Source organism: Symphalangus syndactylus, chromosome 13 (genome assembly GCF_028878055.3).
Source record: "Symphalangus syndactylus isolate Jambi chromosome 13, NHGRI_mSymSyn1-v2.1_pri, whole genome shotgun sequence".
NCBI classification, from domain to species: Eukaryota; Metazoa; Chordata; class Mammalia; order Primates; family Hylobatidae; genus Symphalangus; species Symphalangus syndactylus.
In genome coordinates, this window is record NC_072435.2 from 76,085,734 (window position 1) to 76,112,221 (window position 26,488).

The window sequence follows — 26,488 nt, forward strand, 5'->3', positions numbered from 1 at the left end:
ATTTGATACTGCTGTTGCAGAAGAGCAAAATTTAAATTTTCAAAAGGACAGAATTATTAGGAGAACTACTTTGGGAATTGGATTTTCTATATAATTGTTTGTTCCCATCTTCTAATTGTCCCCTGGCTTTCTTCTTCAGTCTAGGATATGGATGAATAATTAAATGAAGAAATATTTCAGATTCTTGCCTGTATGGATTTTATACATGGCATTCAAGCACTGCTGATTTACCATGAATCGATTATACTTTACTGTGGGCTCAGTCTTTGATCATTTGCTCTTTTGGCTAACTAGCAAGATTAAGTGATTTGTCCTAAATCATGCCCTAAGAATTAAGACTTCATTAGTAATGCACTAAGAATTATATACATGCTACAGAAAGCAATCCTAGAGATCTGTATTTGTCAAGACTCCTGACTGCGTGTGACTTAACATGAATCAGTTTATTGGCCCCCTAATGACTACAATGTGGGAAAGGTAGAGTGGAGGGATATAGAGATTCTCTTTCTCCACATAAACCAAAGAAATGTAGAATTTAAGACTTTGTGTTTCTAACACTGTAGGAGGGAACAGTTCATTCAGAGCTCTTAATATTTTAGGAACTATAGATTAATTTAGTAAAAATTACTAGATCATCAATGTCACATTTGTTTGAATTGTAAAAAGTTGCCTCCAGCAGAAGGATTGAAAAAAAAAAAAAACAGAAAAACAACAAACAAACAAGCAAAAAACAAACACTCTCTGGGCAGATGAATTACAAAAGGCATCTCTTTGGGTAAATAAACAATGAAAATCTAAAAAACAAAACACTCTTTTAAACTGATAAACAATCCAAGGCTAACAAACCAGCCTTCCATTTACCCTCTTGGCTGGATGCATTTGTGAAAAGTACAATCTGCAAAATCATACAATTGATTTTGGAGAGTTCATCGGATTTTTCTGAATCTTGAATACAGTATTACATTGGACTCTTTTTTTGGTGTTGGAGGGCAGTATCTGCCAGGCTCACAATGAAGTCATTGATTTTGTTATTACATCTCTCCCACCACCACTTCCCACCCATGGCAACTACAGTGTACCACATAACCACAAATTCTTGCTCACAGTGGATTGGACACCAGACCTAAGTTGGGCCAATCAGAATTACTTCCCGGCAATTTGCGATTGTCACTGAAAGAAATTGTAATCCTCCTTAGAGGTGCTGCAGTGTGGGCAGCTTCCATGCACAACATACAACATTTAAAAACCCAGTATAGGAAAAGAAAGAATGAAGCAGACATAGAGGGAAGGGTGGAGAGGAGCTACATAGGGTGGAGATGACCCTCTGCTCTTCTGAAGGCCTTTGGGGTCTGATACATACCCCTGTGTCCCAATTATAAATTCTCCTTTTCTTCTTTACCTAGGTTAAAGTGTTGCATTCATAATTCCCATTTCAGGAAGACTGAAAACCAGACTTTATTCTGTTAGATCCCAAGATATCAAGGAAGAGGAAAAGGAAAGAGCCACAGGCACTATTAAACCACAGCTACAATCACTGCCATTTGAAACTTCCCACCAAACAACCTTACTATTCTGATTTACTTTCAACTCCCAGGGAGAGTTAGTATTAGGAGAAAGTACCTATCATCCATGATAATCCACCAGCTCTGGGGGTTTAGAAGAGAAAGGATGGAGGTCTCAGTGCTTGAGGCTAGGCTGATAGCTGAGCAGGGCTCCAGCTCACCTTAATCTCACTCCTGTGGATACCTGCACTAGGGGCCTGAGCATTCTCGCAGATCTCTGCATAGGAGACTGCCCTGAGGCATTATTAAGGTGTGAAAGCAGCAAGAAAGAGCAGAATTAAACTGCTTTTCTCTAAGGTATCCTTTTACAGCCCAGTGCATTTTGCCCTAGGCTAGCCTTTTCTTCTCCTTTCACCCTCCACATGCCAGTCCAAGACAGCCTTTCTTCTCACAGGAATTATTGTATTATTTCTTAAATTCTTTTTTTCTTCTCTATGGCTTTTCTAGAGGAAACCTAACAGTGTGGGTTTATCAACCATTTTGACAAGACTCTGAATTCCACTGAACAGATTTTTGAATAAAAATTATGAACAAAGGAAGTGTAGTAAATCTGCTAATAGAAAAACTGACTATGCCTTGTGGGAAAATTTCTGTGTGTGCGACATTCCACTGTGTACCTGCCAGAGAAGAAAACAATTGGGCCTGTTACTCAAATTGTTCAATTTTAAAGCAGGCCCATTGTTATGATTGGACTTTATTCCAATATAAGCACTCGCAAAATGATGACATAAAGTGAGAATATGATAGAATGATTATATGTAATGAGCTTACTGAAGAACCTCTACATCTTGGAGTGTAAACAATGTTGTGGATTTTTTTGTTTGTTTGTTTTTCTCCCATCATTTTCAGCAGTGTTTTCTTGCATTTCTCCTTGCAAGCCTTTTAAACAATATCATCTACAATTTTCTGCTTGCTTATGATTATCAAAATTAAATTCGATTCTATTTATTTAAAACTGCAACATTTTAATATTTGATCTAAAGTTATTCTTATCCCAAGCATACTTAATCAGTCCTGCTCAGTGTTGCCCATAGAATGTTTTTGGTCTATGAATGATTTGCTAGTGGTCAGAGGCAAATTAATTATTTAGATATATGTATATTAATTTGACTTTTATGTAACATCCAATCCTATATAAGCACCTTCTTAAACTCTGAGGCCCTATCATAATCACCTTCTTAAACTCTGAAGCCCTATCACATGGACCCAATGGCACTGCTGAGGCCCTCTTCCATAAATTCTGATAATCACAGGGAATTGGGATGTAGTGGAGATTTGTTCCCATCATCTTCCCAAGCACCACATTTCCTTCAAGCTCTGTTGGTACAGAACCTGCAGAAGTCTTCCCTAACTTAGTGTCTTGTCCATGTGTGCCCCCACACCTTGAGGGGCAGATCTCAAAGCTCTCTGAAAAGCCCTCATGACATTCAGCTACAGAAGCAATGGCACCTTTGAAGAACTCCAGATTACTGCAGCTCAGCTTCATCTACCTGGGGAGTCAGTTTCCAGAGATGTTTCCTTATAGTCACCTCTTGTCCTGGTTTATTTTTGTTGCTATAACTGAATACCTGCTACATCTGGTGAGGGCCTTATTGCTGGTGGGGACTCCCTTTAGAGTCTCCGGGCCTTCAGTGCAGGGCATCACATGGGTGACGGAACATATAAGGAGAAGCAAAGTGGCTTTGATAATAGACTCAGCTACATGACAAACAATTAATCCATTGACCCACTAATTTATTAATTCATGAATGGATTAACCCATTTGCAAAAGCAGGGCCCTCGACCCAATCATCTCTTAAAGGCCTTACCTCTTAATACTGTTACATTTGGGGTTAAGTTTCAACATGAGTTTTGGAGGAGACAAATATTCAAACCATAGCACCCCTACATTTTTAAAAATCATATATATATATATTTTTATTTTTTTCATAGCTTTATGAGGTACATGAGAAATTTTGTTACAAGTATCTAATGAATAGTGATCTAATCAGGTTATTCAGGGTGTCCATCACCTGAGTACAATACATTTTTGCTAAGTATGATCATTCTAATGTGCTATCACACATTGAAATTATTCCATCTTACTGTATGTTTGTACCATTTAACCTACTTCTCTTCATCCTACCCCCGCCCCCTACCCTTGCTAGTCTCTGTTATCTGTTTTTCTACTCTCTCCCTCCATGTGTTCAAATAATTTATCTCTCACATATAAGTGAGAACATACGATTTTTGTGTTTGTGTGTCTGGCTTATTTTACTTAATATAATGTTCTCCAAGCTCATCCATGTTACCACATTTTTTATGGCTGAATAGTATTCCATTCTGTATATACATCACATTTTCTTTAACCATTTATTTGCTGATGGTTGATTCAATATCTTTGCTATTGTGAATAGTGCTGCAATAAACATGTGAGTGGAGGTATCCCTTTGATGTATTGATTTCTTTTCATTTGGGTAGCCACCCAGTAGTGGAATTGCTGGATCAAATGGTAATTCTAGGCCTGGCACAGTGGCCCATGCCCATAATCCCAGTACTTTTGGAGGCCAAGGAGGGTGGATCATTTGAGTTCAGGAGTTTGAGACCAGCCTGGCCAACATGGTGAAAACCTGTCTCTACTAAAAAAAAAAAAAAAATTGCTGGGTGTTGTGGTGCACACCTGCAATCCTGGCTATTCGGGAGGCTAAAGTAGGAGAATCACTTAAACTTGGGAGGTGGAGGTTGCAGTGAGTTGAGATTGTGCCACAGCACTCCAGCCTGGGCAACAGAGTGAGACTCTGTCTCAAAAAAAAAAAAAAAAGAAAAAAGAAAAAAGTTATTCTATTTTTAGTTTTTAAAGAAATTTCCATACTGTTTTCCATAGTAGCTCTACTAGTTTACATTCTCACCAACAGCGTATAAGAGTTCTCTTTTCTATTCATCCTTGCCAACATCTGTTATTTTTGTCTTTTTAATAAAGCCATTTTGACTGGTGTAAGATTATATCTCACTGTGATGCTGATGTACAATTCTCTGATGATTAATCTTATAAATTATTCCTAGCTATTGAAAATGGGGTTGCCATCCTGATTATTTTTTCATTTACCTGTTGGCTGTATGTATGTCTTTTTTGGAGAAATATCTAGTCATGTCCTTTGCTCACTTTTTAATGGGATTGTTTGTTGTTTTCATCTCGAATTGTTTGAGTTCCTTTTATATTCTGGATATTATTCCCTGTCAGATGAAAAATTCGCAAATTTTTCTTCCATTCAACAGGGTGTCTCTTCACTGTGTTGACTATTTCTTTTGCTGTGCAGAATCTTTTTAGTTTGATTAGGTCCCATTTATTTCTTTTCTTTTCATTGCCTGTGCTTTTGAGGTCTTATAAATTCTTTGCCTGGGCCAGTGTCCATGAGTTCTTCCTAGATTTTCTTCTAGTATTTTTATAGTTTCAGATCTTACACATAGTCTTTAGAACACTTTGAGTTGAATTTTTATTTATTTTTTGACAGAGTCTCGCTCTGTCGTCCAGGCTGGAGTACAATGGTGCAATCTCAGCTTACTGCAGCCTCTGCCTCCTGGGTTCAAGTGATTCTCTTGCCTCAGCCTCCTGAGTAGCTGGGACTACAGGTGCATGCCACCATGCCTGGCTAATTTTTTGTATTTTTAGTAGAGACAGGGTTTCACCCTGCTGGCCAGGCTGGTCTCGAACTCCTGACCTCATGATCTGCCCACCTTGGCCTCCCAAAGTGCTAGGATTACAGGTGTTAGCCACCACGCCTGGCCTGGTTATATCTTCTGTTTCTAACTCCTTGAGGTGCATTGTTAGATTGTTAGTTGTCATCTTTCTGCTTTTTTGATGTAGGCATTTATTGTTATAAACTTTCCTCCTAGCACCTCTTTTACCGTATCACACAGGTTCTGGTATGTTGTGTTTCCATATTTATTTGTCTCTGGAAATTTTTTGATTTCCATCTTAATTTCTTTATTGATCCAATTGTCATTCAAAAGCATGTTGCTTAATTTTCATGTATGTGTATAGTTTCCAGAGTTCCTCTTGGTATTAATTTCTGGTTTTATTCCATTGTAGTCTGAGAGGTTACTTGACATGATTTTAATTTTTAAAATTTGTTGAGACTGATTTTGTGGCCTAACATATGGTCTATCCTGCAGAATGCTCCATGTGCCAAAGAAAAGAATGTATATTCTTCAGCTGTTGGATAGAATGTTCTGTAAACATCTGTTAGGTCCATGTGGTCTAAAGTTCAGTTTAAATCCAATGTTTCTTTGTTGATTTTCTGTCTAGATGCTAATGCTAATGCTGAGAGTGATGTACTGAAGTTTCCCCACTCTAATTATGTTCCAGTCTATCTCTCTCTTTAGAGCTAGTAATATTTATTATGAATCTGGGTAATTCAGTGTTAACCCTACTAAATTTTTCTGATAGTTTATCTTTAAGCTCCTCTCCTTCACATGGGTTGGGCTGGGCAAGAGTGAAGGTGAAGATAGAAAAACCTGTCCCAAAAACATCATTTCTTACACTTTTATTTGTCTGTTGATCTGATATATGGATGAGGGAGGGTGCTTTGAATTGAATGGGCCCAGTGCTATTATTTTTAGGTAGTATAGGGATGATATGGTTCGACTCTGTGTCCCCACCGAAATCTTATCTCAAATTGTAATCCCCATAATCCCTATGCGTCAAGGACAGGTCCAGGTGGAGGTAATTGGATCACAGGGGTAGTTTCTCCCATGCTGTTCTCATGATAGTGAGTGAGTTCTTGTGAGATCTGATGGTTTTATAAGCATCTGGCATTTCCTCTGCACATACTCACTCCGCCCTGCTGCCATGTGAAGAAGGTGCCAGCTTCTCCTTTGCCTTCATAAGTTTCCTGAGGCCTCCCCAGCAATCCGTAACTATGAGTCAGTTAAACCTCTTCCCTTTGTCAATTACCCAGTCTCAAGTATTTCTTCCTAGCAGAGTGAGAACGGACTAATATAATGGCTTTCTTTAGAGTATGGGAATATATGGTTAATTTCTATTTCATCTTCAAATTTTAGCTATAATTCTGGCCCAATAAAAACATATTACTCTCATATGTAAACATGAGACCTTATAACATATAATATCATATCATATTTGCCTCAGTAGATTGCATTTGGATCGAAAGAAAAAAGTCAAAACTATCCTATTATTTGTCACATTCTACATAGGCAGCTGAGAACTTAAGCAGTGATTATACTGGGTAGCTTAACTTCTAATGAGGAGCAACAGCCCAGGGTGCAGGGAATTCCTAACTTTAGACCCAGCTAGGTTTCCTTTACTATTAGTAAGGCCTGCCTAAGCTTTCATATGCAGGTAGTCTGTTTCTCTGAAATAAAGAATGTCACAATAATTAAAATCTGTTAATATATGTGAAGTTCTTAGAACAGTACTTGACATATAGTAAGTACAACTATACTGAATTCTTATAATTGTATGTTGCTTCAACATCCATTTTGAATATAAATGGTTTAAATTTCCATATTCAATGAGTCAACAGGTTTGACTTCCTCATACAAGAGGCAGAGCTTAGTCACCCTTGGCAGAGTTTTCAGTTCTCCACCTCTTCCCAGTTTTTCAAGGTGCTTCATTCAGATGTGTCTCATTAACCGCCTCCTGGTGACTATTTCCCTACGAGATAGTCATATTCAACCTACTTCACTTGCTCCACCCACTCCCACACGCGGCATGTGCTTTGTAGATAGGCCACAGTGACCACCTCTCTGCAGTCACTGCAGGACTGCATCGAACTCCTGCCCACTTGCTCTTAAACCCACCAGTTGTAACTCCCCACCAGAAATCTACCTAGGAAACGGCCTGGACCCCAATTAAGGCTTTGGCTCTTAGGTCGCTCACTCTCTCTCTTTTGTTCCCCACTTGACAGTTGAGTCTGTGTGTCCTGGACTCCCTCCTTCCCGTTGGTCCTGAAAAATGTGCTGCTCTCTTCTCTCTAGGGTATATGTGAGTAATAAAACTGCTTCTATTATTCCATGTGACATAGTTTGGCTGTGTCCCTACCCAAATTTCATCTTGAATTGTAGCTCCCACAATTCCCACAGGTTGTGGGAGGCACCCAGTGGGAGGTAATTGAATCTTGGGGGTGGGTCTTTCCTGTGCTGTTCTCGTGAATAGTAAGTCTCACGAGATATGATGGTTTTAAAAAGGGGAGTTTCTCTGCAGAAGCTCTCTCTTTGCATGCTGTCATCCATGTAAGGTGTGACTTGTTCCTCCTTGCCTTCCATCGTGATTGTGAGGCCTCCCATCCATGTGGAACTGTGAGTCCATTAAACATCTATCCTGTATAGGTTACTCAGTCTCTGGTATGTCTTTATTAGCAGTGTGAAAACGGACTAATACACCATTTGTTTTGTTGTGCTGCCTCTTCTGCATCTCACATGGCCAACATACCCGAACCTAACTTCTTTTCCAGTCAGGGCTTTCCTACAGAATGGCTATCTTGGTAGGAATAAACTATTCATAGGTCTGATGAGAGTCACAAGGGCATCTGTGTATAACAGTATTAACAAGCTTCCTGTAAGAGGAACACCTGGACATGGGTCAGACACTTTAGCATTAGGCTGTAAGACAAGATAAATATGTATTCTGACAAAAGATAAAGGTCAGGATAAAAATCAAGTTAGAGAAAAAAATACAACTCAATAAATGTTAGCTGTTAAGTATAGCTTTGTCTACCCAAAATACTTTTCTAATTATTTTATTTCAGTAAAACACTGCTGTAGATTGCAAAAGTGGCCCGATTTTCTGTTCCTCTGTGCATAAATGCCTTTTACAATGATCAACAGGTAGAGACTTTTCCCCTAATTGCTGAGTCTGGGCTGGGCGAGTGACTTGTTTTGGCCAATAGAATGTGATAGAAATGACATTTTGCCAGTCTGAGCCTAATTCTCAGAAGGTCTTGTGGACTTTTGCTCTCTCTTGAGATTTTTTCCTCTATTATGAGAACAAGCCCACACTAGCCTGCTGAGGGTAATAGACCATGGGGGAAAAAGCTGAGTCACTTCAATTGGAAGTCAGCCAACCCCAGAAACAGAGCTGCTCAGCTGATGGGCAATTGATTACAGGCACATGGGGAAGCCCAGCCAGTCAAACCCAGAACAGCCCGGCTGAGCTCAGCCTAATTCTGTGACTTTCAGGATGAATAACAAAATAAATGATTCTTATTTTAAGCCAAAATTTTGGTGAGCAATCTCCCTCATGTCAATGTCTATCTCGGTGCTATTTCAGACTCCTTTCGTACTGTCAAATCTGTCTCAACTTTTAGCATCTATTTCAATTGGCAGCTCTTCCAAGAAGATTTTTCTAATTTCCTCAAGTGATGTGTTATCTCCCCTATAATTGAAACCCATTTTTATATTTGTGTTCCTTTTTAGTTTTTTTCTTAATTTGTTTTCTACTAGAAGTGTTAATGTCCTACTCATCTTGCTTTTCCTACAGCTAGTAAGTGGACATCCAGGAGGTACAAGGATATATCCCAGACCTGGCCAGTCATGCTACCATTTCCCATAATAATCTCCTTAAAAAGTGAGCACCAGACCCAAGTCATTCAGAGACTACCTGTAAGATACAGGCACTGAGGGAAAAAGTCTGGTTTTTCTTTTAGATGAAGAGCTATAAGAATGGAATAGAGACTAGGAGAGGAACATCCAAAGGAGAGAAAATGACTTCAGTGGGAGAGAACAAGAGCTACAATCAAAAAGAGGAGAGACAAGCAGCACTGAGGAAGACAGAAGGGTAAGAAGAGGTGAGAATTCTATCAACACTGAGATACTGAGACCTGGATCTGTCCTGCTTTAGAAGTAATTGATTCTCTCTCCTTTTTTTTTTTTTTTCTTCTCAAGCTCAAGTGAGTTGTGTTTTAGTTAATTGCAAAAAGAAAAATCCTAAGCATCTTGTGAACTGAGTCAGGTTAATATGAATGATTCTCCAGTGCTATATCACCTATAGATATGTTGACCACGTAATGTGTTGTCTCTATTGGGACACTTCTGAGAGCAAAATGGGGTGCTAGTAATAATTATTCTGAAAAACCTAGTGCTAAATGAGACTGTCTCTTTGAGTTTCCCAGAAAAAAATCAGAAAAGCTGGATCTGCAAAGCTGAGGACTAGATGCTGGATTGTTGTGTTACAAAAATCCAGGTCTAGACCTTCTATGGGTCCCCTTCTCTGTAGCTGCCAGTCAGCCTCTCACTCTTACAACCCTATTATGTATAAAAATACAGCTAATAAACAAAAACTCACAGGAAGCAAAGAGTTATGGAACAGGTAGCAATTAAACTCTTTGGAACTAAGTTGTGTGGGATAGTTCTTGAATTTGTGTTTGTAATCACTATACCTTAAAGGACGAAAAAAATTAGTATTAGTTCTCATGTATGAGAATTTTCCTTCAAGATATTATGTTTTCTATCCTTGGTATGGGGGAGGTGGGAGAAGTAGCAAATTAACATAATGTTTAAATTAGTTGTTGAATATATATGGTATATAAAAGTTAAAACTCAGATAAAACTTTGTGTTAGCAACACAGATGAAGACAATGTGGGCTAAAGCTGAAGAAATGTTTTGATTTCGATGATCACCTTTTATCTTCCTTGAATATAGGCTACAGCTGAGACAACAGTAATTAATATCACAATCTCCTGTCCCTGATATAATGGCTTAGGGGCAGAGGAGAACTACTGTAGTGTAAGTAGGGCTTGTGTTCTGATGGGCAGTGGCAATAGGCAGGACCATTAATACAGACTCAGGCATATGGAAGTAGTATTATTGTGCCCACTTTGCTAATTTAAAACTCACTTTACACTTTAGAATTTCTCCCATGGAATAAGCAACCAAATATGTATCTATAGTAAAGTCATTTGGTGGGGGGATTGGGTATTTAATATTAATATGGTTAATATTTACATTAACCTCGACATTCATCCTGAGGATAAGAATAAGATCAAAACAACCAGGGAATAAGATATAAGGATGACCACTTTTATCTTTACATTCTTTATCTCCTCTTTGTAAAAAAAAAAAAAATAATTAAGGCTCTTTTCTTTTTTAAAAGTGTGCAGTGTTGAGTTCTCAACTCAGATGAACTTTGTGAGTGAGCTATAGAGAACTGAGATAGACCCAAAATAATCCAGCAGCCATTCTATAAAGTTGGCAGGTGAAAGAAAATTCCTTTTAAGTAATATTAAGCACCCACTTGGTAGATAATTACTACAGGAGAAATTAAAATGACAAGGACACAAATGGGTCCACTACAAGACAAGCTAAGAGAAATGCTAAAGAGGGGTTACAAATAACAAATATCACAGTGGGGTTTGATGATGGAATATGTAATGTCAGGTCTGAAAAAAAATTAGAAAAACCTCCTTGGAAGAGAAGCTATTTGAAATGGGCCTTTTATATTGGGAATTTTTTTCTGAGGAATGAAAGAGGCATTTCAGGAATAATCAAAATCTAAGAGAAAGAAAGTTTGGGACAGTTTCCAGGAATAGGTAGTGGTCAATTTGGACTGCAAGATTAATAAGGCTAGAAAAGCAGTGCCCTTTAGTAGGGAAATACACATTTCAAACCATACTACTCCCTAATGTTAGTTAGCATGTTAGCCTATCACTGAACTTTGCCCAGTCCCTTATCCTCTCAACACACACACACACACACACACACACCACATTCTAAGCAAATACTTTGAAATTGGTGGGTCATAATCTGATGTAGTCATGGTAGATATTTTGTACTGTAGAGTTGTGCTAGTTGTTAAGCTTAGCCTAAAGCTGCCTCCTTACATATTTAAAATTCAGCCTAAAGATTTCTCCATATGCAGTGAACTGTAACCTAACCTAAACTGACAATGTAAACACACTGTAACCCACTCTTATGGCAATCATCAAGTTCCATCTATTAAAACCATGTTCAAACATGGTAAATTCTGAGCTGTCCACAATCTGGCTGTTCCTATACCTCACTTCCATTTTCTGTATGTCATTTTCCTTGTTCTGCCCCTAAATCTTCTTCCATCACACAGCTGTGCTGGAGTCTCTCTAAGCCTACTCTTGCTTGGAAGGCTGCTCAATTCCTGAAATATTTTTTGTTTGATTCAACTCTATCAAATTTGATTTGTCTAAGGTTTTTTTCTGTTTACAGACGGTGTCAGAAGTGGGATCCAAAGAAAAGCTTCCAGTGACCCCCAGGAACACTGAGTAACCAAGCAAGGTACCAGCTGGGTCCATTGTATCCATTGTTTTCTTGTTGAAACTGGGGATTATTGGATTAGTTCTCCCTTGAATTCTGAAGCCCCACAGATTTGTGTTTCAAGGCTTTCTGAGTTTGAGCAAATTTCTGATCCAAACTGGGTTGGAAGTTGCAGCATAAATTGGGCTGGGCCCAGAATCAGATTGGCTCTGTTAATTAACTGAACTGGATCTAGTTAGAGGCCTTAGGTGTCTGACTGGGTCAGAGAGAGACTAGGATTAAATGGTTATACTACAGGGGATGCAAACTTCAGCTTTCATACATTTACAGAGATTTTTGTTTATTTTTCCTGGGCATTTGGGTATGGAAAAATTATTGGTTAAGTTGATCAAGGAGATCTGAGAGTCAAAGCCAAGATTCAGAGTAAAAATGGGATCCTTAATTTCTTAAGAACTGAGTAATCTACCTTCTAGCTATGCCTACATTTACACATAAAAAGTATTAGGCCCCAGAAGCAGCAAATGGTTATAGAAATGGCAAAATCTTACTAAAGATAGTTTAAAATTAGAGTGGAACATTCCAAGTGAACAACATTGCACTTTAAGAAGTGCATTTGAAAGTGAGGGCCCCCTAATTAGTCTCATCCACGGAGGAGTCTTTTTTTTTTTTAAACAAAAAAACACTTTTGCTTAAAGGCAAATAAAAAGCTCAAGCAACTAATTGATAAGAAAAATGGAAACTGCTAACATTTTCACTTAGTCACTATGATGGTTAATACTGAGTATCAACTCAATTGGATTGATCCTGGGTATGTCTGTGAGGGTGTTGCCAAAGAAAATTAATATTTGAGTTAGTGAGCTGGGAAAGGCAGACCCACCCTTAATCTGGGTGGGCACCATCTAATCAGCTGCCAGAATGGCTAGAATATAAAGCACGCAGAAAAAAAACCCCAAAAAACAAGCAAACAAACAAAAAACCATGAAAAGACTAGACTGGCCTAGCCTCCCAGCCTACATCTTTCTCCCATGCTGGACCTTCCTGCCCTTGAACACTGGACTACAGTTCTTCAGTTTTGGGGACTCAAACTGGCTTTCCTTGCTCCTCAGCTTGCAGACAGCCTGTTGTGGGACCTTGTGATCATGTGAATTAATACTTAATAAACTCTCATACACACACACACACACACACACACACACACACACATCCTATTAGTTCTGTCCCTCTAGAGAACCCTGATTAATGCAGTTACTATTCCATCCCAAAGGTGAAAAGAAAGCTATCCTGGATAAAGTCTTTAGAAAAGGAAGATACTCAGTAAAGTAGGCTTGCTTCTTTTTCAGATCTATCCATACTGAGTTCAGTATAGAGAATGCTTTCTTTGTCCTATTCCTTAATGTACTCCACCCTGAACTCAATAATTTTAGCTAAGGAAGAGTAGCTGAATTAAAAAGACCATCTATCAAACTAAAACACATCTACCTGGCACTTAACCAGCTATCTTGAAAGACGTTTGTAAAAGCAATTTACGTCTATAAAGGAAATCTCCATTTGTAAGAGCTCTGTCTATGTACATTAGAAACTCTTAACCATTGTTTTAGGTATGACAAGTCATACCTTTGTTTAAGGTGCTTTTTTCACATCTTGTCTTGACTGAACTTTTACTTACACCACTTTTTCCTTGGTTTGAGCAAATGATACAATATGTAGGCCTAAAGTTTTAGCTCTGTGCTTTTGAAATACAGATCTTGTTTCATGTAAGAATTGTGCCTTTAGAAATACCACTTTGTTGCCTACTTAACAATTGCTTAGAACAATGAAACAGGTAATTGGAAGACTGATAAGCTGAAGGAGGAAAATCCACTTAGAGTCTGGCAAATGAGAATCCTTTATAAAACCTGTAAGATCTGCTTCTGTCTGTGTTTGTATGTTTGTATACATTATGTGTATGTGATAATATTTGGTAAAAAAAAAAAGTTTTAAAAATTGTTGGTAAAATGGGAATGGCTTCAAAATTATCAGTTAAATATAATTCAGTACTTGCTTGATTTGACAGCAAGCTTGTGTTTTTGGTTGAGCCTCTGGATTTGAGAGTCTGCATAGGTGGCCTGGGTGAGGCATGGAGACATGTTCTCAGTACCTAGACCAGCAGCTATAAGACAGAGACAGGCCCCATATGGACTCTTCTTCCTTGTCTCAGCTTTGCCTCCTGGCTATTCTGGGAGGGGTTCCATCCTCCAAGCATTTTCTCCTTGGCTCTGTCTTTTATCCTGACCTCAATACCTGGTATATAAATACAGGACTCAGGCCCTGCTTTTCATAGTCCTCTTGGGTGTCATGTGGCTATTTGGAATCCAGGGTGACTGGGAAAGACATTAGGTAGGGTATTTGTGCCATAGTTTGGAGAGACAGGACTAGCTGGATTTCCTAGGCCGACTAAGAATCCCTAAGCCTAACTGGGAAGGTGACCGTATCTACGTTTAAACATGGGGCTTGCAACTTAGCTCACACCCAACCAGAGAGCTCACTAAAATGCTAATTAGGCAAAAACAGGAGGTAAAGAAATAGCCAATTATCTATTGCCTGAGAGCACAGCGGGAGGGACAAAGATCCAGATATAAACCCAGGCATTCGAGCCAGCAACAGCAACCCCCTTTGGGTCCCCTCCTTGTATGGGAGCTCTGTTTTCACTCTATTTCACTCTATTAAATCTTGCAACTGCACTCTTCTGGTCTGTGTTTGTTACGGCTCCAGCTGAGCTTTCACTCGCCATCCACCACTGCTGTTTTGCCGCCGTCACAGACCCGCTGCTGACTTCCATCCCTCTGGATCCAGCAGGGTGCCTGCTGTGCTCCTGATCCAGTGAGGCGCTCATTGCCACTCCAGATTGGGCTAAAGGCTTGCCATTTTTCCTGCACGGCTAAGTGCCTGAGTTCATCCTAATCCAGCTGAACACTAGTCACTGGGTTCCCCGGTTGTCTTCCATGACCCACGACTTCTAATAGAGCTATAACACTCACCGCATGGCTCAAGATTCCATTCCTTGGAATCCGTGAGGCCAAGAACCCCAGGTCAGAGAACACGAGGCTTGCTACCATCTTGGAAGTGGCCTGCTGCCATTTTGGAAGTGGCCCACCACCATCTTGGGAGCTCTGGGAGCAAGGACCCCTGGTAACAGTTTCAAAATTATTTTCAGTAATTTAAAATTTTAAAGTCAACTTTTGTTAAATTAATAGTCATAAAATGCCTGAGTCATTTTTAAATAAGGTAAAATACTGAAATATTAGTTATCAGGCATGAGTTTAAGTCTATATACCTTGACATATTATTTTAATACAGTATAGAAAAGCTAAATATATTTAGATCTGTTAACAATAATTTAGGAAAATGTCTTTCTAAAAAATTATAAACTTGTTTTTATCTATAAATACTGACATAAAACAGTTCAAAATTTCTTCCTAATATTTTCACTAGAAATTAGGGTTACTGAGAGTTAAAATTGTAGTCAATGTATGTAATTAAAACTACTAGATATAAAAAAACAATTATTTATACAGAATGTATAAACAAAAGCAAGATATGCTTTTGGTGAGGAAAGTTGTAAAGGCATAAAAGTGTGTGTTGACATAAAAATAATTTTGTCTAGTGTAGAAGTTTCTTAAAAATTTCAAATTGAATACGAAATAGGTAAAACTAGATGAATATAGAGAGTTTGGAAGAGCAAGAAAATGTAAAACAAAAAAGGGTATATGAAAATCTTGTGTGGCTGTAAGATGACAGATCTGATAGATTTATAAGGTTTTATTAAAATTAGCTGTAGTGTTGATAATATACTAATCCAAAAGTAAAATTTGGCTTTCTCTTTTGAACAAAAATTTTATGTAGTGTTAATATGTCAGTAAAATGTTTTTGTTCACCTTTTGGGTAAAAAGCAAAAAATAAGAAACAATGATAAGAGAGAGAGACATAATCCATCTCATGCTGTATCTCTTAGGTATTTTGATTGTTTGGGAAACCGGGTCTTCTCTCAAAGAGTAAAGGTTTTTGCATTTTTTGAAAATCTTTAAATTATTATTTCAGCTACATGAATGATCATTATTTTACAGTGGCCTGTGATTCTATTTTGGTTAAGTGTTTTAAAACACATATTTGACAGGTTTCCTAAAATCAAATTTCATCTTCATAATTCTTTTTTTTTTTGACCCCTAAAGTTAGGATGCTAGAGAAGGTCCCTGTAGCATCTGAAGGCGAGAGAAATAGAATTATTTGATGTGTTAAAATACATGGGAAGCCTTATCAAATAAGGAATGATGTTTAACCTTCTTTGACTTGTATTTCATAAACATGTTATTAATATATGTTCCAAAATTGTGTGCGACTCCTAAAATTCTGTATGCCTGGGTATAGACTATCACTCATAATTATGGTTAATATGTTAAATTATTGTAGGCCACAGAAATAACCAAATTTCCTTGTGGATTGTGTCCTTATGCCTATAAGTCATTTCCACAGTTAATTGCTTAATTCTGATGCAGTTTCACGGTTCACAAACAAGCAAAATCCTAGAATATTGTGTCTTCAAGGAGGTTTGTGAAAGGATGGAAAGGACACTGATAAGCATTCCTGAATATAGGTTCCTGGTAACTACATGACCATATAGTTTGAACTGGGTAAAAATTCCCTTTATGATATCTTTTATAATAAACCAGTAAACTAAGTAGGTGTTTTCCTCAGTTTTGTGAGCTGTCCCAGCTGAACCCAAAGAAGGGCTTGTGGGAATCTCAGTCTCCAGCCAGTCGAAGGACAGGTGACAACCTACTACTTGCAATTGGCATCTTAAGTAGGCTAAGTGTTGTGAGACTGAGCCCTCAATCTGTGGAATCTACACCATCTTCAAGTAAATAGTTTCAGAATTGAATTGAATTATAGGACATCCAGTTGGTACCTGCTTGGAAAATTATTGGGGTTGGCGGGGTGGGGAAACCTTTACATTTGGTCACAGGAGTGTTCTATGTTGAGTTTGAAACTAGAAAGCAAAAAAAAAATTGTCTGTTCATTTACAGAATCTAAGCCCTCAATAGAATGACACCACTGTGTGGTCAAGAATGGAGAAACCCAAGAAACTTAGCATCCCAATATTCAGGTGTCTTCAGTATCTAAAAATTCTTTTGCATCCATGCTTTAAAAGAACTTAAAGTCATTTGATAATGAAAACAATACTTCCAGTTTGGTGTCTAATACTTTTACTTCCCAGCAGCATAATACCACTTTGGTCAGGTTGAACCACTGCACAATTTTGCAGCTCTTTCAGAAAAATAATGGAAACAATTTGAAAGACATGATGTACATGCAAATGGTGAGAAAACGATACTATTGTCCAATCCTTCCCTGTAAATGTAAAATATCCTTAGTTCATCTCCAAACTGTGTATTTATTATAAGCCCTTACATCACGGATTTTGTTTCTTTCAGTTTTTGTAGCACCAAATAGACACAGTGGCTAACAAGAAATAAATCTGAAAAGTCACTGATGTATTTATCACATGTCAGAAATTTTCTGGTCTGTACCTTTAACCATGATCCTGGCTTCACATATTCTTCTTAAGAGTAACCTATAACATAAGATTGAGTTCTCACCCTGTGTTTGCTACTGATGTGATTTGTTTACCATGAATAATACTTTGTTAATATCTTTTGTATATTACTTTACAATTTCCCAGTATTTTATATACAGTGACTCACTTAGTGACTCATTCATTTTAATGTAATGGTGTCCCCCAAACCACAGATAATGATTAGACACATGAGCTCTTGTGTCAGACTGCGTGGGTTCAAATCCCAGTTCCACCTGCTAGCTGTGTGACCTTGGACAAGTCACATAATATATCTGTGCTTCAGTTTTTTTATCTGTAAAATTGAACCTACTGAATAGAGTTGTTGAAGGGATTTAGTGAGATAGTCCATAAAAGCACTCAGCACAGCAGCTAGAAAATAGAGCTGCATAAATGTTAGTTATGAATAAATTACTTACCTACCTCACTGGGGTATAACTGTGGTTTATAGATAAACTAAGCAGCATTTTTGAGCAGTGTTTCTAGAAAAGCAAGCTCACACAAATCCGTGCAGGGAGTATTTCATGATTTCCATGGGGTGAGGAATTTTATTTTTTCTATCAGGTGTGAAGAGGACCCAATGGACAGTAAACTCTCTAGTTATTGCTAGGGTAAATGTTGGAGAGTTTCTCACAGTAAGCTCCACGAGGGATTGTGTCTGTCTTGTTTGCTGTTGCATTTCCAGAACCTAGCATGCACTAGGTACACAATAAATATTTGTTAAATGAATAAACACATGGGAACATCTGAATAAGTATGTGATTAAACTTCAGCTTAGTATATTCTAGGAATCAAGTATGAAAGGATAAGTGATCTTTTGAAAGTAGGAAGAGATTTAGGGATGGTGTCTCCAATTATTATGAATTTCTTAGAGAACAGTTGTTAATAAATATCAAAGGGGATAATATGCCTGATGATCTTTTTATATAAAAATGAAAATATCTTTTATAAAATTTAAAAATGGGGTTTTATGTTTGAATCATTCCTGCCAGATAATTCAGGAAGCTTGTATAAAGAACTAGAAAGGTTGAGTTCAACTCAGCATAAAAACTCTGTATCCCCAAACATTGTTCCTTATCCACTGTTCAAATGTCCTCAAATCTTTGAAGGTTTTAATTAATGAAATTCCAAATTCATACATCTAAAAAGTTTTTATAAAGACTCAATTATTGTTCCAACCATGAAATTTAGAAATCATAGTGACAATCAGTATAATATAAGCTGGTAAAATTTGTGAGATTTTCAGAAGGCAAAATCCAGTTTTTTGTCTATCCATTTATTCATCCAACAAATACTGAGTTGTGCCAGGCAGTGGTCAAGGCAGTCACAGCCCTTTCTCTATAGAGTTTTCCAGCTAGAGAGGGATGAGATGGGTCGGACCACCCCATATTTTGGAAGATCTTTTCTATGTTGGCCTCCCTGAATCTTCACAGCATTGAGTTCTAAGTTGTCTAAAGCTGGTCTTATGAACAGGCTGTGTCTGTATGATAAAAACAAACTAGCTAAAAGATGAGAAATTTAGGCATTATTCACACATCCACACATATCTATAGATGTTTAAAATAATGTAGACAAAATATTCCACCTCTTGGGGTCCTACAGGCACAGTTGAGTAGCATGAAATGAGATAAGATCAGTTTGATGTCACAGTTGAAAACTGCATTTGCAAATCTGTGTAATCCATCTCCAGCCAAGTTCTTTGGAGACAGCCTAAAATCCTTAAAAAGCCTCTGCATGCTAGATTTTGCATTTAGATCTAAGTATTGTCTTAAAAGATTGTGATTGTTCACATAACTGGAGAATTCCCTATTGACTACATGATTGAGGAAACACAAAAGTCTGTTATTCTTTCCAAAGTCAATTGTAACTTAAGCTCATTATCTCCCTGCAGATGTTCTATTTCAAATGACAACAGAATCAAAATGTAAATGCTCCAGTGAAAAGGCTTGGAAACTCTTTTACTGAACTGTGCTCTATGTATTTGTCTTCAAAATCACAGCAGGAAAAAGTTTAGAAAAATCTATCCCACTGGCCACTGACCTAAAAAAGGGAAAAAATTAATTAAATTTCACCAGGATTTCTGGTGATATCGTAGCAGTTTTTTAAATTTTAACATTTAATACGTAATTTGTTTATTACATTGAATTGAGCTTCATGTCAGAGCAATGCAGGTTTTTATTTTAATATAATTTGGGACATGTCAGTGGCTCTAATATGATCGTTAATAGTGAAGATAATTAGTATAATACAAATTGTGGTAATTTTTTCCTTCTTCTGGCTTCAGTGAAACTTAAGAGAACCACAAGTGGCTTAAGTCTTAGTGATGGCTACGTCTGATTAAAACTTTAGGAGAAGGCTTACATTTCAACCAACAAGATTTTACTGAAGGAAAATGGTCATTTGTATATGAGACCACTCTGACGTATAATCCATCCTTAGATGTCCTAGGTGTGATGGATTGCCTCTTTACTTTGACAAACAATCTGGTATACCTTTATCAGCACTTAACATTAAGCAAATGAAGCATAAATACAAAGGCTTCTAGAAAACACAGATGTAAACTATCTTACCATTTGACAGTTGTTTCTGTAATACTGTGACAATATTTGTATTGATGTGAAACCATATGATAACTTTAATTTTGACCAAACATTTATGACTAAGTGAAAACATACTCACTCACCTTAAGCTCCAAATTTATACAATGTATTGAAATGTGTTGAAATGACCATTTTCTCATGACAAGGGTTCAGTGATTTCCCTTCATGAGAATCCTGTGGCATTGCCTGAATAGCTTTAATATATCTTTGTTAAATGATAACTAAAATATATGTTTCATTAAATTTTTCTTATAAAAATGTGAACTATCTCGTTCAAACTGAATAATACATCGTCTCCATTCATTCCATTTTATCATGCTTGTCCTTTTTGTAAATCTATTTTACATAACATTCAGGGTCCTCACTGCCCCCACCCCACCACCCCCGTTCTCTCTAGTAAAAAATGATATGTATTCAGGGATGGGAATCTGTTATCACAGGGGGGCATTGTTGAAATTAGCAAACGTCCTAGTTTCCTTGCTGTTTTTCCTCTGGTGAGGGATGCATTGTGAAGAGCAGGGAAAACCTGGTATTGACAATACTATCACCCAACAGGGCATAATAAAATGTGCTGGGTAGTTTTGATTGATTTTGTTTTATTTTCAAGAAGACAATCTAAACTGAGCTTCATACATTTCTATTTTGGGGGATTATCTGAAGTGTCAAATTGTATTGTATCTTGGGGAATCAATTTCTGTATTTGAGAAAAGGGAATATTCAAATATTTGCCTCTGGTTTCCTGATCTATTTTGAATACTTCAACTAAGCAATTATTCTTTTCTTAGGTTCATTTCTGTGCTTAAGGTATTCAAATGCCCAATTATTGCTTCCTATTTATTTCATAAAGTAAAATCAGACTTAGGTGCCTAAATTTACCATAAACCAAAAATTATGACCTGTAAAGGTAGTTCTGACAGATTATTTTCCAGTGAATGATATTTTCTGAAAGATGATATCTCATTGTCTGTTTACCTATGGGAATATATAAACAAAGTTGGTGGTTTTATTTTTTTTCTAGAGGAAGCAGCATCTGCCATTCACAATATTGGTATCACTGGTTTCCACCTGCCCAATTATAAGAGAAATAATACTTGTTTATCTTAGATTGCCAAAAATGTCTAGTTTATATTTGGGGAAATTGACCTAAACTTTGTGTGACACAAATATTTGAATATGTATGCAAATTTATATTTATATAAGTATAATTTAGTTTTACTAAGCTTTAAAATATGAAATAGGCTTCTATGACAGCACATCAGTGTGAGTAGAGTTTAGATTTCTTCAGTGTTTAGCAATCAAAAAGTATAAAACTCAACAAAAAATATTGAGAGTGGGTTTATGTGTATAACTATGAGAATCCGTTCATGGGGCTATGTCCTTTGCTAGTATTCTCTTAAAGATTCTTAATACTTGGTAAGAAAAGAACCTAAGTTGTAACAAATGCACTCTAATAATATATATTTTATAGAATAAATATACATTATACTCTGTTGGAATTAATAATAATAGATACAAGCACTAATTAAATTAAAAACTACAGTGCTGGAGTTCCTACACTTGCTTCTAACAAACTAAAAGTTGAGCTAAAATTGGTCCATTCTATTAATGCATAATAAAATTCGTGGAAACAAAAGAAAAAGCCAACTGCTTCTAGAACATGAAGAAAATATAAATATAGTATGATACCTTGCGATTTTCAAGAGAAAAACAGAAGTTGAACTTGCAATTAACTGGAATTCCAATTCAGACAACTCAGCACTATGGATTGTGGAGCAGGTGAGGGTAAGGGGCAATGTGTAGGTTTCTGTTAAGTGGCAACAACTTTGAACTGATGCAGTTTGAATTATAGCCTAATGAGAGGTTTGCTAATATCTGGAAAAGCTATGGACCCAAGATTCACTCAATCTTGGCCCTGGTGATTTACTTTAAAGTCATAGACTTTATTCTTCTTACACTGTTTCAGTTTGCAGACTAGAAAACCTCTCCTTCTGCACACTGAGAATTCCCACTGCAGTGAATGGAAGGTCAATGTATGTAAAGCCCACGTGAGCAGTGGCGGTTCAAGCCCAGAGAAAGAAGGTGTCGAGTTGCCTTGGTAAAGAATTTATACACCATGTGTTCACAGCTTCTTGACAGGTATAATTATCAGTGTTGTCTTTTACTATGTGCTGGGATTCTGAAGCACGGTTTCAAATTTGTGACTATTGGATGTTTGATCAAGTAGCTTTCCCTCAAGGGCCTGAAAGGGAAAAACAGTGAAGAGAAATCAGTGATTAGTATTCATTTGTCAACTACAATATGCTAAAAATATCAAAAGAGCATATGCTATGTGAGAACAGCAAGGATTATTTTGGGTGCTATCATTCATGCACCATCTTCCACATATGAAAAAGTTTGTTTGATGTTTGCAAAGGAAGTAATTATCAAATGAGGATGGAAAAGCCACAGTTGTTCCCTAAAATGAAATAAAGAACACCAGTTTGGAAACATTTCAAATGTAAAACATTTCTTTCTTCCATTTCCAGATGATTCTATTTTTCCTCATGAAGGCAAAGAATAACCAACATTTATGTTACGACTCTTAGGGCTTTTAGTAGTGCTTTTGTTGAGGTAGAAGCCAGCAAAACCTCTCTCTGCTAGGCTGGAAGCACCAATATTCCTGCTCTGATGCGGACATTAAATCTGTCTCTCTTCATAAGGTCAGCCTGACACCACGTGGAACAGAATAGGCAATTGTCTCTATGGTCAGATTTTGGGGAGCAGTCTTGCCAGATACTTCCCCCATACCTGCCACTCTTCCACTATTAGAGGGTCATTTCTTTCAGAGAGAACCGTGATTTTTACATCTTCGTTCTCAAAGCTGCAGATATTTTTATTTCAATGAATGCCAAGCACCATATTGAAAACAGATTTTAACAAAATTGTTCTGTTTACTTTGCGTCAACACTCTCTAGCTGTCATGCTTTATAGAGATGTGCCCAACCTCCCCTGGGGACTACTGAGTGGATTGAAAACCATGCATAAAGCCATTGTGTTTCCTCAGGAGTCACCAACGAGATATTATATAACAACACATGAGCGTTAACATTTTAACTAGTGCAATATCATCACTCCGACTACTACTTCTATCACTAATGAAAATTTATTGAGTGCTCACTAAGTGTCACATATTTTGCCAAGAGTTTCACATATTTTTTTCATATTTAATCTCCACAGCAGACCATTTTACTGAATCTTAGATTGAATAACTTCCTAAAGGTAATTTAGCTACAAAGTGACCAGAGATGTAGACTGAGTTCTTTTTTTTTTTTATTTGAGGTGAAGTAAATCTTCACTTCCCGGACTCAAGCGATTCTTCTGCCTCAGCCTCCTGAGTAGCTGGGACTACAGGCATGTGCCACCACCCCCAGCTAATTTTTGTATTTTTAGTAGAGATAGGGTTTCCCCATGTGAGCCAGTCTGGTCTCAAACTCCTGACCTCAGGTGATCTGCCCGCTTTGGCCTCCAAAGTGCTGGGATTACAGGTGTGAGCCACCATGCCTGGCCTAGAGGCTGAGTTCTTAATGAATTAAATGATAATATAACTACATGTCCTGAAGGAATGGGAATCAGAACAGGTGAATTTTGGTAAGTCTTGGATCTCTTCATCTATCCAGGGCAGGAGTCAGCCTGAGAGAGCGCACTGGGCATTCAACATGTGGGCCACTGACGTACCCGTTGGGAAGAACCAGCTGCAACAAATGTTAGTGTTGCCCTCGGTCATAATTTATAATTTAACTGATTAATAATTTATTTTTAACAAAAGCTTCTTTTCCATATTAGTGTGTCTTGATCAAATTGCCTTACTAACTCTTAAAAGAACCATCGTGGTAGGCAGAATAGTGCCTCGTCATCCACTAAATGTTAAGTCCACATCCTAATCTCCAGAACCTATAAATATGTTAGATGCAGTTAAGGTTGTAAATGAAATTAAGGTTGCTAATAAGCCTGTGTTAAAATAGGGAAATTACCCTGGATTATTTAGTTCAATTCAGTGTAATTAAAAGTGGAAGAGGGATGAGTCAAAGAAAAAAAATCACAAGAGAAATTTAAAGAATATTTTGAACCAAGTAAAAATAAAAAATAAAAATGTTTTGTTAAGTTGTGGGAACCAAAAAATCAATCAACTATGCTTCTTCCTTAGGAAACTAGAAAAAGGGCAAATTAAATCCAAAGTAAGCAGAAGAAAACAAACAATAAACATTAATGCAGATTAATTTTTCATTAATAAAAATTAATGTGGAAGAAATCAATGAAATTGAAAATAGGAAATTAATAGAGAAGATCAATGAAATCAAAAGCTGATTATATAAAATGATCAATAAAAACCAAGCGCTGTGGTGCATGCCTGTAGTCCCAGCTACTCAGGAGACTGAGATGGAAGAACTGTGTGAGCCCAGGAATTTAAGTCCAGCCTAGGCAACATAGCAAGACCCCTCATCTCAAAAAAATTAAAAAGACTGATAAAATCAATAAACTTCTAGCCAAGCTAACAAAAAGGAAGAGAGGACACAAATTATTACCACTATTAGAAATGAAAGCAGTCACATCACTACAAATACCATGGACATTAAAAGCATAGTAAAAAAAGTACTATGAACAACTTTATATCCACCATTTTGATAACCTAGATGAAATGGACAATTCCTTGAAAGACACAATCTGGGCTGGGCATGGTGGCTCACGCCTGTAATCCCAGCATTTTGGGAGGCCGAGGTGGGCGGATCACCTGAGGTCGGGAGTTTAAGACCAGTCTGACCAACATGGAGAAAATTGGTCTCTACTAAAAATACAAAATTAGTTGGGCGTGGTGGCGCATGCCTGTAATCCCAGCTACTCAGAAGGCTGAGGCAGGAGAATTGCTGAACCCGGGAGGCGGAGGTTGCGGTGAGCTGCGATTACACCATTGCACTCCAGCCTGGGCAACAAGAGCGAAACTCTGTCTCCAAAAAAAAAGACAATCTGCCAAAACTCACATAAGAAGAAATAGACAATTTGAATAGGTCTATATTTATAAAAGAAATCGAATCAATAATTAGTAGCCTTCCAAAGCGGGAGCACCAGACCCTGATAGGTTCACTGGAGAATTCTACCAAAATTTAAGAAATAAGTTATACTAATTGTCTATAATTGCTTTCAGCATATCAGATAGAAGCAGAGCGAATATTTCCTAACTCATTCTATATGGCCAGCATTACATTAATACCAAAGCCAGATGAAGACACTAGAAGAAAAAAAAAACCAACTACAGACCAATATCTCTCATGAACATAAATTTAAAAACCCTCAACAGAAGTTAGCAAATCAAATCCAACAAGGTATAAAAATGTTAATGACCTTAACGTCCATTCATAAGAGATTGATTATTGTATACCTAGACATTAAAACTTTACACAGATATTTAAAATGTAGACCTAAGTCTACTAATGTTAACCATATTGTTTAATTTTTAAAAATCATGTTATAATTTAGCATGTAAAATATGAGTGAAAATAAGCATATATATATATAAACACATACATATAAGCATACATATATAGAAATAACATTTCTGGAGAAAAAACAATGTGTACTAAAATGAAGTGAGATTACAGCTGAAAGGTTAATTTATACTTCTCTACTGTCTAAAAATTTTGCAATGAAAAAGTGTCACTTTCATACACAAACATCAAATGTAAATCAATAGAAATAAATTAAGTCAACAGTTTTACAAGCACCAAGACAACAACAAAAGTGAAAGAGGGAGACAGAAAACAGTGTTGTGATGAAGGCAGAGGTCAGAGAAATGCAATGTGAGAAGGACTCCACTACCACTACTCGTTTTGAAGATGGAGGAAGGGCCCAGGAAGCAATGAATTTTCCCCCAGAGTGTCCTAAAGCCCAGTAAAACTGTGTTGGACTTCTATCCTACAGAATTACAAGATATATTTTTAAAATTGTATATTCAATTGGCAAATAATAATTGTATACATTTGTGATGTACAAATTTGTGATGTACAAATAAATTTGTGATGTACTAATGTATTGAATTGATGTTTTGATATGTTTAAAATGTGAAATGATTAAACCAGATAAAATAATTGACACATTTTATCACCACACATACTTATTTTTTGTGGTGGAAATATTTAAAATCTATCCTTTTAACAGTTTTGAAATAGACATTATTATTTAACTCATCATTCTGTGCAATAGATCACTAAAGCTTATTCCTCCTGTCTGACTGAAACTTTATACCCTTTGGTCAACGTCTCCTCTTTCTTTCCCCGTTCACCCTTCTCCTCTACCTCTGATAATCACTATTCTACTCTGTACTTCTATGAGTCTAACTTTTTTTTTTTTTTTTGAGACAGAGTCTCCCTCCGTTGCCCAAGCTGGAGTGCAGTGGTGCGAGCTCGGCTCACTGCAACCTCCACCTCCTGGGTTCAAGCAATTCTTCTGCCTCAGCCTCCTGAGT

At 37.2% G+C, this 26,488-nt stretch overlaps 2 protein-coding genes across 43 annotated transcripts in view; one reads left to right on the forward strand and one right to left on the reverse strand.

Annotated features, from left to right (window-relative positions):
- Window positions 1-7,742: 7,742 nt before the first annotated feature.
- Window positions 7,743-26,488, forward strand: part of ACSS3 (acyl-CoA synthetase short chain family member 3) — a 515,807-nt gene continuing 497,061 nt past the window's right edge. For 7 of the 42 annotated variants that reach the window (XR_010115125.1, XR_010115128.1, XR_010115127.1 and 4 more), the window contains exons 1-3: window positions 7,759-7,859; window positions 9,206-9,346; window positions 11,737-11,805. The gene's annotated coding sequence lies outside the window, so the exon portion shown is untranslated. The other 35 variants (XR_008650045.2, XR_010115115.1, XR_010115118.1 and 32 more) reach the window with 27 other exon arrangements.
- The window catches only part of LIN7A (lin-7 homolog A, crumbs cell polarity complex component), a 149,200-nt gene continuing 139,719 nt past the window's right edge, over window positions 17,008-26,488 (reverse strand). The window contains exon 6 of the mRNA XM_055236874.2: window positions 17,008-22,231. The gene's annotated coding sequence lies outside the window, so the exon portion shown is untranslated. The remainder of the gene's footprint in view (window positions 22,232-26,488) is intronic.